The sequence below is a fragment of the Gadus morhua genome, chromosome 18 (genome assembly GCF_902167405.1).
Source record: "Gadus morhua chromosome 18, gadMor3.0, whole genome shotgun sequence".
Lineage (NCBI taxonomy): Eukaryota > Metazoa > Chordata > Actinopteri > Gadiformes > Gadidae > Gadus > Gadus morhua.
Window position 1 is genome coordinate 8,160,564 of NC_044065.1, and position 8,233 is coordinate 8,168,796.

Consider the following 8,233-nt stretch of genomic DNA (forward strand, 5'->3'; position numbering starts at 1 on the left):
ATATATATATATATATATATATATATATATATATAAATATATATATATTCTATTTTTTATATATTTCTTTTTTTTTTCATTTTCTTTTTTTCTTGTGAGAGTAGCGACTTGCCCCTAATGACCAGTCGCCACTGGTCATTCTGACCTGGGACATTTAGAATTGTCGGTCCTCCTCATTTTTTTCCGGTCATTGACCGGTAATAACCGAAAACGGAAACTCTGCTATAAACCGGCCTAACTTTCACCGTCCACACCGAACCCCTTCTTTTTCGCACGGCTGTCAACATCCGAAACATACGCTAGTTAGATTTTCTCAAACAGCAGTTTCAAGTACGGGTAGCATAGAACTAACGTTAGCCAAGTGGGGGCTCCATGATTGCTAAATCTAATGAGAGAGGTAAAATTACCATTTAGGAAGGAAAGCATAGTAGCCTATGCCTTGCGACTGTGCTTCGCAGTATGCCTTGCGAAACCCAGTATGCCTTTCGAAACACCTCGTGATTGGTCGATGAAACGCTACCAGGAACGCCTAAAGGGCGTTCTTGTGTCATAACGGAAACGCCCAAGCGTGCAGCTGGACCCTTCTCCAAGGATCGGGGATCCACAGGGAGGGACATAATTGTCATGTTGTGTTTATGCAATCTGGCAATTTCATGCTGTGCGATATTTAGCCTACAACCAGTCTGACGTGCAGCTTTCACTTTGCTGACTAAAACAAATGAGCTGGTAATCTAACCGGGCGGTGGATGTGTAGCCTCGCCGCGTCGGTGTGTGTAGCCTACTCGGCGTGTGATGCTGTGCACTTGCCGTCGATGTCTATCACTCCAACGCGACGTGGCAGATTTCCGCAGCCACGGTGGAGTCTGTATGATATTGTTTACCTACTTGGACACTACTCATGTTTGGAATAAATCTAAAGAAAGCGAGCACGTTGTTTCCCGGTGCGTACGGGACTGTGGTCTAATCTGTACGGAGACAGCGTACCCGCCGGTCGCTCAGGAACGAGCTGAGCATAGCGGGAGTCCGACGGAGCGGCCCTCTGATTGGTCGAGCGGTTGGAAAGGGGCGGGTCTAACATCCCCCATCCCATCTCCCTGCTCTCCCCTCCTCCTGCCTGCCAACAGACCGAGGAGACAATAGCTAGGAGAACAGCGCTCAAGGGGACCCTGCTGCGAAATGCCAAGAGGCAGCCCGAATACACCTCGACAGTGGTGGTTCAGTGTCGCGCGGAGTGAGCAGGACGCGTCCACGGTTGTCGGTTCCATCCCCAGCTCCTCCGGGGTAGTATGCCGTCGTGTCAGCCGCTCTGTTTATCACCTGCACGGCTTAATGGGCCGGACCTCCAGAGCCCTCGGATGTGGACGGAGTGAATGGTGAGTTGAAGCAGCACAGCACCACTAGTGTTATATTTTGCGACAACTAAGAACCCGGGCTATGCCGCAGGGCGAGTGTCATTCGGACCGGGATGATGAGTTTATTCAGCAATGATGGCCTACGTGTCATTATGGTTTCTGCAACAATGCGTTGTCTTTGATTTGATGCATGATCAATATACAGGCCTATTTGGTGCGTACACACACACACGCAAACACACACGCGCGTGCACGCACACACACACACACACACACACACACACACACACACACACACACACACACACACACACACACACACACACACACACACACACACACACACACCACATAATACCAATTAGAGATTATTAAAGGATAGGGATCTCGTGCATTTGTTCTGCATGCCCAGTCCAATGTCTGACTCACGCAACAAACTTGAGCCTGAAATCTTTGCTTGTCATTTGTTCATGTTCGTTTATTGTGTAATATATTTTTGGCGGTTTGTGCCCGTGCTAAACAAACAGAACATTATTACTCCTTCTCTTCAATTTCCCCTCTCTCTCTCTCTCTCTCTCTCGCTCTCTCTCTCTCTCTCTCTCTCTCTCTCTCTCTCTGGGAGACACACACACACACACACACACACACACACACACACACACACACACACACACACACACACACACACACACACACACACACACACACACACACACACACACAGCTCTCCTGGTCTCCTAGTCATCAGCAGCTTTGTCCCTTCACTCAAGGGTCCGGTAGGATGGGAGATCAAAGGGACTCCGGACTCCGGTCCCCGGCTAGCATCCGCTGCCCCGCTACCGGGCCGGTTCTGTCTATCACCTCACGTCAAACCACAGCGAGTGACAGGGCCTCCCCCCTCCCCCCTATGTCAGCGAGGGGAGGTGAGGACACAGGGAGAGCAGGTGGGGTTGCGGTGACAGCAGGTGGGATTCAGTTTCCGAAAGTCGCTTTAGCAGGAAGCGATACCAAAGCGGTTTGTGTGTTTTGCGTCGGCTGCCAGCGATAGGCTGATCCCCGTTGAACAAACAGGAACCGACTAGAAGGTGTAGCGGTCTCACTGGGCTGCGCGCTGTCAGGGATTCTGTGCGGCGTCAGCCGATGTGATGTCCCGGTTGTTGTACAAGAGCGCCTGCAGGGGAAGACCCTGACAGTCGAGGGGCAGGCCAATCCCAAGTGAGCTCGAGCTGTGATTGGGCAGATTGGTCTTGACACGAATTGAAGGGCGGAACGGGCAGCTTGAGGGACCAATGGGTTGGCTGCATCCCCGATTCCAAATGCAAACAGTAGGGGGAACTGTGAAGGTAAAGCGTGTGGTGGGACTGGTCTGGTGAGGACATGTTTCTGGAAACGTTTGTTCACGGTAGATCAGAATATCGGGTATTTGTTCTCCACGTTTCTGTGTGAAATGTCCTATAGGCCACATTTCATGGAACGGTTGATAGACAACATTGCTCATCGTTACCTGAATGATGTGTGGTCTGTGATGATGGCGTGTCAGGAGACCATACGGCTTGGATTGATTGACGTTTCTTTTCTTTGGCAGTTGGTCTAAATAGCGTTCCTTTGATTAACTTGCGTTGATTTGTTTCTGGATACACACACACTCTCACACACACACAAATATGCACACAATCATACACATACAGACACACACACAAATAGGCAAACACACACACACACAAATACGCAAACACACGCACACACACACACACACAGACACACACACACACACACACACACACACACACACACACACACACACACACACACACACACACACACACACACACACACACACACACACAAATACACACACGCACATACACATTCATACACACACACACACACACACACACACACACACACACACACACACACACACACACACACACACATACATCTCTATACAAAATATATCACTAAATATATCACTAACATAACACTGTGGTTGCAGTGTGTCCATGCGTGTGTCTGTAATGGAACCCATTACATTCATGGCAAAATCCATTCCAAACAAGCTACTCGATCGTGGGTTACGCCACAACGATCAAAGGGGAATTCAATCATTTGCATGCAAGCACAAACAGATACACACACACAAACACACACCGCTGCAATGACTCACACCACACAATATATAGGTCACAGAGCGAGCAGTTTACTGGAGCTCAGAACTGGCCATACTTTTGGACACACACAAACACACACGCACACACACAGACACACACACACACACACACACACACACGGACACACACTCGCCCCCCCCCCATACCTCTACAGAGGGGGATGAGAGAGGCGTGGGGCGGTCTGACATCTCCTGTTTCTGTGTACAGTCCAGTGCTGTCACGTTATCACTTCAACATTCGATTCCAGGGGTTTTCTGTCTCCTGCTACTAGACAATCTGTCTCTCCCCCCCCTAACCTCTCAGCACCTGACTCCTTCTTGTAAAACACCAGAGTGCTTTGGGCCGTCTTTGGTCCTCATTCAACCGCCGGCCATCTTGGCTCTAAACGCTATCTGAGTTAGTATCCCCACCCAGGAATATTGTTAGGAAGGGTTAGGGTTATGGTTATGTGCTAGAGGTAGGTTAAGTGATAGTTAGAAATATGGTTAAGTGTTAGTTAGGAATAGGGTTATGTGTTAGTTAGGGTTAGGGTTAAGTGTTAAATAGGAATAGCGTAATTTGTTAGTTAGAAATAGGGTTATGTATTAGTTAAGAATTGGGTTATGTGTTTGAGTTACTAATAGGGTTATGTTTTAGTTAGGAATGGGGTTATGTGTTTGAGTTAGTAAGAGGGTTATGTATTAGTTAGGAATGGGGTTATGTGTTTAAGTTAGTAATAGTGTTATATGTTGACGGGTAAGAGGTTGTTCAGTGCAAGGGATATGGGTTAGTAGTCGGGTTAGGGTTAGTAATATGATTAGTTGAGGTTGAGTATAGTGTAAGTAATTTTGATAGTAGGATATAATGTAAGTATAGTGTGAGTAATTGGGTTGAGGTAATAGAGTTAGGTTCTAGGGTTAGATTTTTAGCAATATATTTACCTCTTCACTGATTTATACCAGTCTATACTAAATATATATATTTAATCACTACTTATCTATTCATACACCAAATACATCTATCTATTCAATAGTTATCTATTCCTTCGCTAAAGATATCTATCCCTTATATCTCCCCCATACATTTTCAAAAAGTACATTAATACATTTCCAAAATTGTGTGTGTGTGTGTTTGTCTGTGTGTGCGTGTATCTAGTGTACCATCACTAGGTTACTGATCGCTGCAGCGTTCCCACTATTGAACCTTGGAAAACTATATGGTATCTGCTATGTGGGCCGCCTGCTTGCTAGCTCCCATTTTGTCCACGTTTATTATAGTTGCCTGAGTGGGCAGTGTGGAAGGTTGAACCAGTGTACCCAAAGAAATAAATAAATATATATGGCCAAATCTTGCTTCTATTTCGACGTTGCTTTTTTTCAACACGTCCCTAGATAACTGAAAACAGTGTTTAACATGGCAATATACACAGAGCTACGGCGGTTAGCAACACCGTGTTATTCCGGGTTGCTTCAGGACATGGAATGATTTATTGAATTGTTGTTTATTTATTTATTTTCGGAGTCAGAGAGGTTATCGCAGCTGGTGTCAGTTAGCCATAGGCTTTTTATCTATTATCCATTGTAGCCTACTTTAGCTTTTAGACCTGAATACTTTATATACTTTTCTGAATTTCTTGTTACTTATTTTGAGACTTCCTCCTCCTCAAATCGTCTAGTTCATCTCGCAGTATCGAGGGGAGTTCAGAACACCGCCATTTCTTGGAATTTCCTAGGATCCGTCTCTTTGCTCTGGGTCTAGGGTTTGTCCCGGGGCGTTCCGTTTCCGCCGGCTACCGGGGTATTCCCGGGATTTCAGTCTGACAATGTCGATGATGATGTCATGGGTTTGAGGAGAGCCGTTCCATGTACCTGAACCAAACGACACAGGGCCCACCTGTTACAGGAGGACAAGAACAAGAGGCCATTATGACCCTCTATCTATCACTGCTGGTCTCTAGAGTAGAGGTTACACCCCCCCCCCCCCCTCCCTACTGGAAGCACTCAAAGGGATAGCTGACTCCTGTGCCTCTACAGTGGTATCTTGAATCTGATTGGACGGGGCAGGCAGGCAGTGCAGCTCCAGAGGAATCATCCTCATGTTGGGTTCTCAGACGCGTGATCGTAAAGGGAACACTTGGCGGGCAGCGCCTCCTATACCTGGACTTCCTGTCTCTCCCCCAGACCGCCGTGTCTCAGGGAGCTGATCGATCGCTCCATTATACATGTCTGCCGGAGATCTGAAACGCTGTGACGCTGTCTGTGATGCATTGCACAAGCCCCCCCCCACACACACACACACACACACACACACACACACACACACACACACACACACACACACACACACACACACACACACACACACACACACACACACACACACACACACACAAGCGTACATACACATGCACACACATGTACACACACACGTGTGCGTCTACACACAGATACACAAGTGCAAAGGCACACACACACACACACACACTTGTGGACACAAACATATGCACACATGCACGCAGACACACACACACACACACACACACACACACACACACACACACACACACACACACACACACACACACACACACACGCATACAGCGAGGGCTCACATTTTTAGAACCTGGGTATGAGTCATCAGTTTCACGGAGTCTGCTTGTATAAATAAATACATAAACAAGTCACACATTATAAAGGACTTGTCTTGTTTTGGGCAAAGCACACACAGACACACACACACACACACACACACACACACACACACACACACACACACACACACACACACACACACACACATACACACACACACACACACACACATACATACACACACGCGAGCGCACACACACACACACACACACACACACACACACACACACACACACACACACACACACATACACACACATACACACATATGTACCCACCGAGGGAGGGATGGGGAGGGAGAGGACAGAGTGTGCTTTGGTCCAGTCCTTGTAGGCCGACAGCTAAGAGGGCGTCCCGGTCAAGAGAATGAATCCATTGTTAGGCTTTGTATGAATAGCCTCCTGAATACTAGCTCACGCTTTCTCTATCTCTCTCTCCCTCTCTCTCTCTCTCTCTCTCTCTCTCTCTCTCTCTCTCTCTCTCTCTCTCTCTCTCTCTCTCTCTCTCTCTCTCTCTCTCTCTCTCTCCCCCTCTCTCTCTCTCTCTCATCCCCCCCCCTCTCTCTCTCTCTCTCTCTCGCTCTCTCGCTCTCTCTCTCTCTCTCCTCTCTCTCTCTCTCTCTCTCTCTCTCTCTCTCTCTCTCTCTCTCTCTCTCTCTCTTTCTTTCTCTCTCTCTCTCTCTCTCTCTCTCTCTCTCTCTCTCTCTCTCTCTCTCTCTCTCTCTCTCTCTCTCTCTTGCTCTCTCTCTCACTAAATCTATCTCTCTCTATAATTCTCTCTCTTTCTTGCACTCTCTCACTCTGTATCCATGTCTTCCACCCTCTCTTTCTCTCTCTACCTGTCTACCTACCTGTCTGTCTGTCTGTCTGTCTGTCTCTCTCTCTCTCTCTCTCTCTTATAAAGCGCTCAAATCATCCATATGCAGAACACAATGACGTTCACATATGCTGCACTCATCATAACATAATCAAACTGCCGCGCACATTAGGAGGGTACACCCGTTAATTTGAGAAATCTTTTTTGTTTGATCTGGCGGAAACTCTCTTCTCCACACTCACTCTCTCATGGGCTCCAAACACAAACTACACATTAGCAGTAAGGTGTCGGGCCGGTGGAGAAATACGCAGTCAAAGTTTTGCATCAAACCAAAGAAATCGATCTTGAAATTGAAAACAAGGTTAGCAAGGATCCCAATATGAATAGCAGCGATCTCCATAGCAGAATAATACGCTGGATTATGGCTGTGGCGGCCATATGGTGCGGAGCTGGCAGCCTTGGGACATGAGCGCACTCAGCTCTCCTCCTGCTAGCGGACCCTGACACACTGTCTCCTGTTTGTTTACAACTCCTGCAGAGCTCAGAGCTGCAAGGCTGGGGCTTCTGTGTGTGTGTGTGGTGTGGTGTTAGTGTTTTTGTGTGTTTGTGACATGGTTGGGTGTGTGTGTGTGTGCCAGTATTTCCTCACGCAAAGGGAGGGGGAGGGAGACGGAAGAGAGAGGTGAGCTGTAGAGTCAGAGAGAGGAGGCTGAGAGAGAGAGAGAGAGAGAGAGAGAGAGAGAGAGAGAGAGAGAGAGGAGGCTGAGAGAGAGAGAGAGAGAGAGAGAGAGAGAGAGAGAGAGAGAGAGAGAGAGAGAGAGAGAGAGAGAGAGAGAGAGAGAGAGAGAGAGAGAGAGGAGGCTGAGAGAGAGAGAGAGAGAGAGAGAGAGAGAGAGAGAGAGAGAGAGAGAGAGAGAGAGGAGGCTGAGAGAGAGAGAGAGAGAGAGAGAGAGAGAGAGAGAGAGAGAGAGAGAGAGAGAGAGAGAGAGAGAGAGAGAGAGAGAGAGAGAGAGGAGGCTGAGAGAGAGAGAGAGAGAGAGAGAGAGAGAGAGAGAGAGAGAGAGAGAGAGAGAGAGAGAGAGAGAGAGAGGAGGCTGAGAGAGAGAGAGAGAGAGAGAGAGAGAGAGAGAGAGAGAGAGAGAGAGAGAGAGAGAGAGAGAGAGAGAGTGTGAGAGAAGGAGTAGTAGAAAAGAGAAGCAGCAGAGAGAGAGAGAGAAGCAGCCGCAGAGGGAGAGGAAAGGGAGAGAGAGAGAGAGAGAAAGAA

General features: G+C 47.7%; 1 protein-coding gene across 1 annotated transcript in view; it reads left to right on the forward strand.

Moving 5' to 3' along the window:
• Window positions 1-562: 562 nt before the first annotated feature.
• Window positions 563-8,233, forward strand: part of bsk146 (brain specific kinase 146) — a gene marked incomplete in the record, with an annotated part of 16,462 nt that continues 8,791 nt past the window's right edge. The window contains 1 exon segment of the mRNA XM_030341051.1: window positions 563-1,373.